This window comes from Arachis ipaensis, chromosome B3, assembly GCF_059453495.1.
Source record: "Arachis ipaensis isolate K30076 ecotype BB chromosome B3, ASM5945349v1, whole genome shotgun sequence".
Taxonomy (NCBI): Eukaryota; Viridiplantae; Streptophyta; class Magnoliopsida; order Fabales; family Fabaceae; genus Arachis; species Arachis ipaensis.
In genome coordinates, this window is record NC_142438.1 from 121,770,261 (window position 1) to 121,783,129 (window position 12,869).

The window sequence follows — 12,869 nt, forward strand, 5'->3', positions numbered from 1 at the left end:
TTCTTCTTCAGAAGATGCCTCTTGAGTACTGTTGGATGCAGCTTGCATTCCATGCAGACTCTGAGAAATCATATTGACTTACTGAGTCAATATTTTATTCTGAGCCAATATGGCATTCAGAGTATCAACTTCAAGAACTCCCTTCTTCATAGGCGTCCCATTACTCACAGGATTCCTTTCAGAAGTGTACATGAACTGGTTATTAGCAACCATGTCAATGAGTTCTTGAGCTTCTGCAGGCGTTTTCTTTAGGTGAATGGATCCACCTGCAGAAGTGTCCAGTGACATCTTTGATAGCTCAGATAAACCATCATAGAATATATCCAGGATGGTCCATTCTGAAAGCATGTCAGAAGGACACTTTTTGGTCAACTGTTTGTATCTTTCCCAAGCTTCATAGAGAGATTCACCTTCTTTCTGTCTGAAGGTTTGAACATCAGCTCTAAGCTTGCTCAGCTTTTGAGGAGGAAAGTACTTGGCTAAGAAAGCCGTGACCAGCTTATCCCAAGAGTTCAGGCTGTCTTTAGGTTGAGAATCCAACCATAATCTAGCTCTGTCTCTTACAGCAAAAGGGAAAAGCATGAGCCTGTAGACTTCAGGATTTACGCCATTAGTCTTAACAGTATCACATATCTGCAAGAATTCAGTTAAGAACTGAAAAGGATCTTCAGATGGAAGTCCATGAAACTTGCAGTTCTGCTGCATCAGAGAAACTAACTGAGGTTTCAGCTCAAAGTTGTTTGCTCCAATGGCAGGAATGGAGATGCTTCTTCCATGTAAATTGGAATTAGGTGCAGTGAAGTCACCAAGCATCTTCCGTATATTATTATTATTTTCTCCTGCCATCTCCTCTACCTGTTCGAAAATTTCTGAAAGGTTATCTCTGGATTGTTGTATTTTAGCTTCTCTTAATTTTCTCTTCAGAGTCCTTTCAGGTTCTGGATCTGCTTCCACAAGAATGTTCTTATCCTTGATCCTGCTCATATGACAAAGAAGATGGCACAGAAAAAATAGTAATAATAATATGGATCCTTTATACCATAGTATAGGGATCCTTGTGTTAGTAGAAGAAAAGAAGGGAAGAAAATCTGAACTCAGAGAGAGAGGGGGTTCGGATTTTTGGAGAGTTGAAGGAAAGATGTTAGTATATCAATAAACAAATAGAAGAAGATGAGAGGGGGAAGTGAATTTTCGAAAACAATTTTTGAAAAAGAGTTAGTGATTTTTGAAAATAGTTTTTGAAAAAGTTTAGTATTTTTTTCGAAATTTTTTTTTAATAAAAAATAAAAATAATTAGTTAATAAAAAAGAAATTTTTGAAAAAGAGGGAAGATATTTTCGAAAATTAGAGAGAGAGAGTTAGTTAGGTAGTTTTGAAAAAGATAAGAAACAAACAAAAAGTTAGTTAGTTAGTTGAAACAAATTTTGAAAAGATAAGAAGTTAGGAGGTTAGAGAAGATATTTTGAAAAGATATTTTTGAAAAAGATAAGATAAGAAGATATTTTTGAAAAGATATGATTGGAGTTAGTTTTGAAAAAGATTTGATTTTTTTAAAATCTCAATTAATGACTTGATTCATAAGAAATCACAAGATATGATTCTAGAACTCAAAGTTTGAATCTTTCTTAACAAGCAAGTAACAAACTTCAAATTTTTGAATCAAAACATTAATTGATTATGTTATTTTCGAAAATTTGGTATAAAAATAAGAAAAAGATTTTTGAAAAATATTTTTGAAATTTTCGAAAATAACTAATAATTTTGAAAAAGATTTTGAAAAAGATAAGATTTTCAAATTGAAAATTTGATTTGACTCATTGGCAACAACTTGATTTTTAAAAATTTTTGAAAAAGTCAATTCAAATTTTCGAATTTGATGAGAGAAACATGGAAAGATAATTTTTTTGATTTTTGAATTTTTATGATGAGAGAGAAAAACACAAAAAAATGCAATGCATGAAATTTTTAGATCAAAACATGTGATGCATGCAAGAATGCTATGAATGTCAAGATGAACACCAAGAACACTTTGAATGTCATGATGAACATCAAGAACATATTTTTGAAAAATTTTTAATGCAAAGAAAACATGCAAGACACCAAACTTAGAATTCTTTAATGCTTAGACACTAAGAATTCAAGAATGCATATGATAAACATGAAAAGAAACAAAACAAAAAATTATCAAGATCAAACAAGAAGACTTACCAAGAACAACTTGAAGATCATGAGGAACACTATGAATGCATGAAATTTTCGAAAAATGCTAGATGCATATGCAAGTGACACCAAACTTATAATGTGACTCAAGACTCAAACAAGAAACAGGAAATATTTTTGATTTTTATGATTTTCTAATTTTTTTGGATTTTTATTTTATATTTTTCGAAAATTAGAAGAAAAATAAGGATTCCAAAATTTTTAATATGAATTCCAGGAATCTTGCCATGTTAGTCTAAAGCTTCAGTCCAGGAATTAGACATGGCTCACTAGCCAGCCAAGCTTTCAAAGAAAGCTCCAGTCCAAAACACTAGACATGGCCAATGGCCAGCCAAGCTTCAGCAGATATGGATACTTTTCAAGTATAGAACAACTAAGTGTGTGAGAATCTCTTCTTCTGTGATGGTAAGTTGAAACCCCAGTCCAAAAGATTAGACATGGCTTATAGCCAGCCAGGATTCAACAAATCATCATGAAACACTAGAATTCATTCTTAAAAATTTTGAATCAAATTTTTGAAAACATTTTTATATATTTTTTTCGAAAACAAAAGAAGAATTTTTGAAAAATTTTTGAAAAGAAAACAAAGAGAAAGTTACCTAATCTGAGCAACAAGATGAACCGTCAGTTGTCCATACACGAACAATCCCCGGCAACGGCGCCAAAAACTTGGTGCTGTTGCCGGATCAAAAGGGAATCTGGCACTGATGTTACCGGACCAAAAGCTTGCCGAAGACTCAAACAATCCCCGGCAACGGCGCCAAAAACTTGGTGCACGAAATTGTGATGTCCAGGCTCAAACAATCCCCGGCAACGGCGCCAAAAACTTGGTGCACGAAATTGTGATCTCTAGTAATGGCTCCAAAGGCTTGGTGCTCTAATCTCAATTCATGATTTATCACAACTTCGATACAACTAACCAGCAAGTGCACTGGGTCGTCCAAGTAATACCTTACGTGAGTAAGGGTCGAATCCCACGGAGATTGTTGGTATGAAGCAAGCTATGGTCACCTTGCAAATCTCAGTCAGGCGGATTTAAACATGATATTTTATTAGATTCAAATAAACAATAAAAGGGATAGAGATACTTATGTAATTCATTGGTAGGAATTTCAGATAAGCGAATGGAGATGCTTTTCGTTCCTCTGAACCTCTGCTTTCCTGCTATCTTCATCCAATCAGTCTTACTCCTTTCCATGGCTGGCTTTATGTGATACATCACCACTGTCAACGGCTACTTTCGGTCATCTCACGGGAAAATGATCCAATGCCCTGTCACGGCACGGCTAATCGTCTGGAGGCATCACCCTTGCCAATGGCTTCATCTTATCCTCTCAGTGAATAATATGCTCACGCACCCTGTCACGGCACGGCTATTCATCTGTCGGTTCTCGATCATGCCGGAATAGGATTTACTATCCTTTTGCGTCTGTCACTAACGCCCTGCAATCGCGAGTTCGGAGCTCGTCACAGTCATTCAATCATTGAATCCTACTCGGAATACCACGGACAAGGTTTAGACTTTCCCGATTCTCTTGAATGCCGCCATCATTCTAGCTTACGCCACGAAGATTCTGGTTAGGAGATCTAAGAGATACTCATTCTAGCTTAATTCATGTAGAACAGAAGTGTTTGTCAGGCACGCGTTCATAGGGGAGAAGGATGATGAGCGTCACACATAATCATCACCTTCATCATGTTCTTGAGTGCGAATGGATATCTTAGAAGAGAAATAAGAGGAATTGAATAGAAAATAGTAGTACTTTGCATTAATCTTTGAGGAACAGCAGAGCTCCACACCTTAATCTATGGAGTGTAGAAACTCTACCGTTGAAAATACATAAGTGAAGGTCCAGGCATGGCCGAGATGGCCAGCCCCTCTGATCTAAGAACCAGGCGTCCAAAGATGCCTAATACAATAGTAAGAGGTCCTATTTATAATAAACTAGCTACTAGGGTTTACATGAGTAAGTAATTGATGCATAAATCCACTTCCGGGGCCCACTTGGTGTGTGCTTGGGCTTGGGCTTGAGTGTTACACGTGCAGAGGCCATTTGTGGAGTTGAACGCCAGTTTCTGTGCCAGTTTGGGCGTTCAACTCTGGTTTTGGATCCTTTTCTGGCGCTGGACGCCAGATTTGGGCAGAAGGCTGGCGTTGAACGCCAATTTACGTCATCAATTCTTGGCCAAAGTATGGACTATTATACATTTCTGGAAAGCCCTGGAAGGCTACTTTCCAACGCAATTAGAATCGCGCCATTTCGAGTTCTGTAGCTCCAGAAAATCCACTTTGAGTGCAGGGAGGTCAGAATCCAACAGCATCAGCAGTCCTTTTTCAACCTCTAAATCTGATTTCTGCTCAAGTCCCTCAATTTCAGCCAGAAAATACCTGAAATCACAGAAAAACACACAAACTCATAGTAAAGTCCAGAAATGTAAATTTAACATAAAAACTAATGAAAACATCCCTAAAAGTAACTAGATCCTACTAAAAACATACTAAAAACAATGTCAAAAAGCGTATAAATTATCCGCTCATCAACTCTCTTGCCTTTTCTCTCTATGGCTTTTACTAATTCCTCTCAAATATGCGTTTTTTCATTGAAATAAAACATAAAATGATAAATCTGAAGAACAGAATATTTCAATTAGTAACCAAGAAAGAGAAGAAGGATAGCCAAAAAGCTATGAAACTCCAAACAGTGTGCTCTCACTCCTTGCTTTAATTTCTAGTTGTTTACCCTCTTTTGTACATGGAAAAAACTTTCAAAACTTGAGCTTGGTGTGACCAGTCCACTTCTGAGTAGTTGACCATCTATGAACTTTTTCTCTTCTCCCAATGAGTTCAGAATAGTGATTATAGAAGGGCAAGCAATGGCAGCGGCAATTCATGGTTGTAGAGTTAGTTTGGTTCAAATCTAGCCTCTTCTTCTCTTTCTTCCTTTTTCTTCTTCCATCAACAATCTTCACCATTGATTTTAGCTTTGGCTCCAAGACTTATTCTCAGCCCTTGATATTTGAAACAGAGAAGAAGAGCTCATTTCTCTTCTTCTTTCCCAAATGAGCAACATTGAGAAGAGTAGCTTCAACAAGCTAAAATGGTTGCATATAAATAGAACTGAAAAGTTGTGATTTACTTTTGAATGAACATTGGATTTGATCTTTCCTTGCAACTTCAGTATGTGACTTTTTCTCTTTTTCTTCTTTGACGTTTGATGTTGAAGATTACCTTTTTCATTTTGTTGAACCCTAATCTGAGATATCTTCATTTGTTTACAATGTTGCTTTTTCTTCCTTTGTTCTTCCATCAGCACCGCTGGGGCAATGGTTAGTGCAAAAGAGAATTCTTCCATTTGGTTTTGGCCCTTTCTTGGTTGCAAATTACTTGGGCCTACAAACCATTCACACACATCATAAAAATAATTAGGCTTTCAACCCAAACACCAAATGTTTGTCATCATCAAAATATTATTAATTTTTCAAACTCAATAGTCTCCTCCTTGATGACAAACATCCTAAAGTAAAATGAATTTTAATTTGATCCGAAGGAGACAAGAAATAGATTAAGAAAATTTTCTTTGATGAACCAGATTTTCAAAAATTGATCTCCCTGTTTTGGTTAGCTCCCCGTAAATGTGTGTTTTTTCATGACCTGAAATCACTTATTGAAACAGCAGTAAAACTTCAACTAATATAAATGGATATTTTCGAATATCAAGCTTGTAATGAAAATTCAGACTCAGAATCAAAGCATCAGAACATATCATGTATGTTTAAAAATATGCTTAGAGCTTTAAAATCAGAGTATAAAAAATTTATAATTCAGTCAGGAGCATCCAAACATCTTTTTCCTGATCAATCTAAAACTACAGAATCAGCAGAAAGATATAATGCAGTTTAATCATCCATATCCATACTAAAAAATTTATTCTCTCTAATCTAAAAATATAAATTTACTTTGACTTCCCCCTTTGTCATTAAGAATGGAAAAATAAAACATATCCTACACAAAAAATTAGAGCCAATAAACAAAGTATAACATCCTGATCCTGCACACAAATGTGTTAGACACTTAGACTTGAATAAAACACAGTGCCAAGAAACTTAAAACATAGTGCAAAGTTATAGTTCTACTTCATCTATTATAGTAATCCAACAAACTTAAAAATAGTATTTCAAAATATCACAATTAAAAAGAGTTTTGCAGTTAGCAGTAGCGTAAGAGACAATCTTCAGACATCAAAATCTTCATCCTTTGATCCAAATAGCTCCTCATCATCTTGATCTAATACAGCCGGCTCATCTCCTATGGTATCAATGTATCTTAACAGTACTTCAACTCTCCTCTTTGATTTTTTTAGGGAGTTTTTGTTTTGAACAGCCAACTTTCTTACTTTCACACTTGTATTGATGCGGTGTTTGGACATGTTAATGAACTCTTGTAGCACATCTTTGATGACCCCTGTTAATAAATCCATATTGGAGGATTATGTCCTTACAACATATGGTGGGAAAAAACTATCATCTTCTTCTTCTTCCAGCACAAGTTCCTTGCCAGCCTTGGTTTCTTTCTTTTTTGCTTGTTTGACTACACCACCGACCTTAAGGTAAGAGGTTCTGATCTCTTGTTTCTCACCATTAAAATTGACATCAAAGTATTCAAACATGCAGGTTAAAAATATGCAATCATACATATGACGCATCATTAAGTATACAAAAGAAATTTTAGCTATATGAAGGATTGCATAAAGAATTAAGCAATCACAGAATGTGACCCGATGATAAAAACCACTTTAAGGTAGCAAGATGTGAGTGATTATGCGGTGTAGCTATGCCCTAGCCGGTCTTAGTGCTCTATGAGTGGGTGTGACACCGTCCATGAGAGAAATGTTCGTGCATATGCTTACTAAAACCTCTTGGCATGTGATACCAAGATCGTCATCCCATTTACCTGCAGTGTAAGCATTAGCTCCAAGGTCATAGTACCCGAGAGCTTCACTGATGGTATCCTTGTTTAAAGAAATTTATTGGTCTTTGACATATGAATAAACATTTTCTTCATGGTAAAACATATTTGCATAGAACTCTCGAACTAAGCAAGGATACACAGGTTTCTTGATTTTAAACAAAAACTATCAAGATGCAATGATAATTTGTAGGTCAATTAGGTACCCAAATTTATTTATAACAGTGACTTGCAATCCTCAATGGCAAGAAATAAGGTATTATTGTAAAGAAAATAATTTAAAAACAAAAGATAGACCTGATGTTGTATGTAGACTATTCAAAGCAAAGCTGGACAAACTTATTAAGGACATTTACAAGAACAAGCTATTTGATCTGGCTAAAGTAGGTAACCTACAAAGTTATATGTTAACTTAAACTATTTGTCGTTCTATTCATCACTTATAAATTTATATTAATCTACTCTTCATGATTGCAGTGATATATATAATTGTGTTCTAAAAGTGAGGCCTACCACATGCATATATATTATTATTTCTTGCACAAAAATATGAATTTCCTATCACTGAAGACATTGACAGAATTATTTTCACAGAGATCCCAGAATTATTTTCACAAAGATCCAATTCTAATACATAATTTTTTTTTATCTTTTTTAGATTTGGTGATCTTAGATGAAGAATTATTAAAGATGACTCTTATTGAGATTGAGAAAATTATTAATAGCAATTTAAAATCACTTCAAGAATTTCTAACAATCTCGTATTTTAATACGGATAACATTCATATCAGACCATAAGGGGTTTCACAAAATAAATTAGTGTTGGAAAAACTCAATTATGATCGTCCTTTGTTAACTTAATAGCACCATCAATATTTATCACAATTGACAATTGAACAAAGGAATGTATATGATCAAACAATTAAAGTTGTAAATTCAGAAACTGGTCATGTTTTCTTTTTATATGGATGTGGAGGTACTAGAAAAATTTTTCTTTGGAAAAACACTGTCAGCTGTTCTTAGATCGAAAGGTGAAAGAGTATTAACTGTTGCTTTGAGTGGTATCACATCTCTTTAGTTATCGGGAGGGAGAAGTACTCATTCTAGGTTTTCAATCCCACTAACTCCTTATGAATTTTCTACTTGCAACATTAAACAAAGCAACCCATTAGTTGAATTAATCTTAAGAACAAAACTCATTATTTGGGATGAAGCACACATGATGAATAAGTTCTATTTTGAAGCTTTAGATGGAACAATGAGCGACTTGCTCTGCTTTACAAATGAATCAAGTTTCATCACACCTTTTGGGGAAAAAAATAATTGTTTTTAGTAGAGATTTCAGACATATACTTCCAGTTATAACAAAGGGAGCCTAGACAGGATATTATCAATGCACCTATCAATTTTTTTTACCTGTGGCATAATTGTCATATCTTACAATTAATACAAAACATGCAATTGCAATCTTCACATGACGAAGAAAGCATTCAAGTTTTAAAAGACTTTGCTAAATGGATTGTTGATTTAAGTGATGGGAATCTTGGCAACTCTAAAGATGGATGTGATTTAGTTACTATACCACCTGAAATTTTAATCAGTGATTTTAATGACCCTATTGAAGCTATTGTTTAGGCAAATTATAGCGACTATCTAAAAGACTATACTAATTCAGATCACTTGAAAGGTAGAGCTATTCTTGCCCCAACTATTAACATTGTTGATCAGGTAAATGATTATATGCTATCTTTGAATAATAATGAGAACAAAATATATCTCAGTTCTGACTCACCTTGCTTTAAAGAAGGAACTGATAACATAGCTGCTAGCATACAAACTCCTGAATTTTTGGCAACCATAAAATCTTCTGGACTTCTAAATTATGAACTTCTATTCAAAGAAGGATGCCCGACTATGTTGCTCCAAAATATTGATCATTCATCTGAACTTTGTAATGGAACTAGGTTGATTATTACTAGGCTTGGTAAGGAAGTCATTGAAGCAAAAATCTTATCTAGAAATAATACCGGGAAAAAAGTCTTTATTTTAAGAATGACATTAACTCCATCATATACTAAACTACCTTTCAAGTTTCAACGTCGTAAATTTTCTTTGATGTTATCATATGCAATGACTATAAATAAAAATCGAGGATAATTACTAGGCTATGTAGGCTTACTTCTAAAACAACTAGTTTTTACACACAAAAATTTTTATGTTATAGTATTAAGGGTAACCACAAAAAATGACTCGAAATTGTCATATTCCATGATCACTTAGAAAATTCTACTGCAATAAATAATGTGGTTTATCATGAGGTTTTCAGGAATATTTAATTATATGACATACTTAAACAAGTAAAAATTATTTCAAAATGCCAATTATAGATATGTCAATCATTGGTAGCTTTTATTTATCAATATTTCTCATCTATAACAAACATAAACTACAATATCATATTCAATTAATATATATATATATTAACAATGACAGATTATACAAGAAAGCTTACCATAATGCCATCTATTTCATTTTTGGTTAGCCAGCTTATATTTTATGTCTAATTACTTATGTTGTGTAAGACTCTTAGTCATATTAGTTTTGATAAGTACATGACCTTAAGAATTTGAATCTAAATTATTTAGTATTAATTTATTAAAATGTCAAATTTTATTAAATCTCTATCACAAACACAAACACAAACTACAATGACACATGTACCAACATACTCATCTTTTATTTATATTTACTACTATATAGGTTACTTATTCAAATTTAAAATTTCATTAGTTTTTTATCATATATTATACCATGCATCGATTATACTTAAAATAATCATATTTAATATAAAAGATCAAATTTATAAAAAAAATATGTCTCGCGCACGCATATGCGCGAGCAGCTCTAATATAACATAACAATGACAGAATTTTTTTTGTTGTTGAAATTGCTGTAACAATGAGAGAGTTGAATGACACCAATGCAAGGTATTGGAACGAGAGTGCACTTAATTTGTTAACTGCATATTTCAATCAAAACTAAATATTAGGCCCATCACCAAATTATACACTGACTCATTAGGTCTTAATGCCTTATTTGTGGAGAGGAAAAAAGATAGGAAGAAATTAATGGATATCTCGAGTTGAAGCCACAATTAATTATTAATTACGATTAGGATGTAGTTCAAAACTTTGTTTGTGGACAATTTTTGCTTATATCTATATCTGGTTTATTTGCACAATTTACATCGTTGATTCATAGTCCCTCACTCCATCAATTTACTCATTTTTTTGGATATGCTATGTCTCTTGGCATCACATCGCATTTATATTGCATAAAACGAAAAATATTTTCTACATAAAAGAACCAATTATAGACTAAATTATTATTTTTATCCTAAAGATATTTAACTTTTAATATAAAATAGTCTTAGGAAAATGATATTTTGATTTTTTTTAATAATTTAAGTTGACAAATTCTACTCTTTTTTTTATATATAAATGACAAATAGTGCACATTTTTTAAAAATATTTAAAATTTCATTTTAAATACATATAAAAAATAAAAGAAAAAATTAAAACTTTTTAATATTTTGTTGAACTTTCTCATTTATATAAACAAAAATCACTTAACATAAAATTATCAAATTTAGAATATAAAAATATTTTATTTCACTAAAGAAGCTTACAAAAAATCGTATTAAATTTTTAATCCTAAAGTTCTTTTTTTAAACAATATTTTTATATTTTATCAAATTAAACTAATTTTAAAGTTTTAGAGAAAAGAAGAAATAGGATTTTAACCTTTTGTTTTATGGACATTTTAGTCCTTTACCATTTGAAAATATTTTTAAGTCTCTAATCTTTTCAAAAGTTGGACATATGTATCTCTCCATCCATATGGGTTCGTTAGACCTAATGAAAATATGTGATGTGACCCTTGTTATATTGATCTGACCGTTATAGTTGCACACGTGGAGCCGGAGATTTTAAAACAGGACAAATTAGATCCCATTTTAAAAATGACGTCGTTAGCATTAGCAAAGTCATCACCTTTGCCCTTGGCCTCTTGAGCATCCACCTCCATGATATTATCAATGAGAACCAGAATTGGTACCTCAACATCTTCATCATTCTGATCAATGGAATGCAAAATTGAGAACTCAAATCCAGAGGCTACAGCATCCTTATCAAGCTTCAAAAACTGTTCAGGAAGCCCAAACAGTACCTTCCTATTCCATTGACAACACCCAGGATTAGAACCAATACCATAAATCTAACCAGAATACCCCATAACCAAACCCATAGTCTCAAGAACACTATCATCGTCCCCCGAACCAACCTCCTCGCCACCCATCCTTGCCTCCAACAATTTCTTCCCATTCTTTAGCAACACATTAAACAAGACAAACTTAATATTCCCTAACAAAACCCTATCTGACATCCTCCCTATAATAGAAAAAATGGCACAAATAGAATATCGAGAATCTCAACTCTAATAGGAAGAAACGGCTTAAACTTCTCTAGAAAAATAATGGCAAAATGTTAACAAACGCCATTACTACCTTGAAACTTATCCTCGACGGAGAAAGTCTCCTTGTCCAAAATGTCGACGTACCGGCGAACAAGTTCTAAATATGAGGAATTCTTTTCCAAGAGAAACAAGAGAGTAGAAATAAACCTGCAGAGGAAAAGGTATAATTTGTTGAGACAAAGGGCATCAGTGGAAGGCTACTCGCGGCGTATGGTGAGGAAAAAGGTGGAGAGGTATTGGAGAAAGAATGAAATGGAGGAGAGAGAGAGAGAGAAGGAGATAGGAGAGGCGGTTGGCGAGTTCAATCTAAGGGAGGGGCTTGTCGGAGTTCCAAAAGCAGTAGAAGAGGCCCTCTAGAGCTTCTTAGTGTCATTGTCGAAAAGGTGGTCAGAGAGGGAAAGAAGACATGTTTTGAGGAGAATGTAGAGAGCCCTATCACAAGTGGTTTGTTGCAGCAAGCTAGCTGCTTTACTAATGAACGACCCATTTGTTGCTCAGAATTGTTATCCATTGAAGTGGAGGAGTTTGGATCCGGGGAGCAGATTGGCTCTCTCCCACCACGTGTGCATTCGTAACAGTTAGATCAGCACAATAGGAGCCATGTCACACATATTCTTTAAGCCTGACTGATTTATATAGACGGAGGAATACATATGTCTAATTTTAAAGAGGTTAGGAATTTAGAAGTATTTTCAAATAGTTCGAGACTAAAATATCAGAAGAACAAAAGGTCATAAATCTTTTGTCTTTGTTTCAAAGTTTTAAATAATCATTTCTTATTTTCAAGATCATTTTATCAAAATTCAAAACTATAAATTTTTAAGAGTCAAATTGATGTTTTATTTGCTATTTTTGTAAAAGAATGTCTTATTTGTATACCACAACTTGCCATCAAAATGTAAAAAATAATTATAACACCTATTAATTAAACTACAATTCCTACCAATAAAAATTTAGAAGTTGACAAATTTACTTACGAAAAAAATAAAATTGATTTTATACCTATAAAAGATGAATTTCAATGGACAAAACTACTCAAATCTTAACAATTTATCCAAAATTTTTAAATTATTCTTCTTAACCTAACCCAATCCCAAATTTTCAATTCCAACTCTTTACTACCACTCCATTCTAACATGAGCCACCAATA

At 33.5% G+C, this 12,869-nt stretch overlaps 1 non-coding gene and 1 pseudogene across 1 annotated transcript; one reads left to right on the plus strand and one right to left on the minus strand.

Moving 5' to 3' along the window:
- The first annotated feature begins 342 nt into the window (after positions 1 to 342).
- LOC148572289 (small nucleolar RNA R71) lies at positions 343 to 450 on the plus strand. Its single transcript, XR_015908815.1, has one exon. It is a non-coding gene; the product is annotated as a small nucleolar RNA R71 (small nucleolar RNA).
- Positions 451 to 6,452: 6,002 nt separating this feature from the next.
- Positions 6,453 to 12,230, minus strand: LOC148572290 (uncharacterized; annotated as a pseudogene).
- Between the last annotated feature and the right edge of the window lie 639 nt (positions 12,231 to 12,869).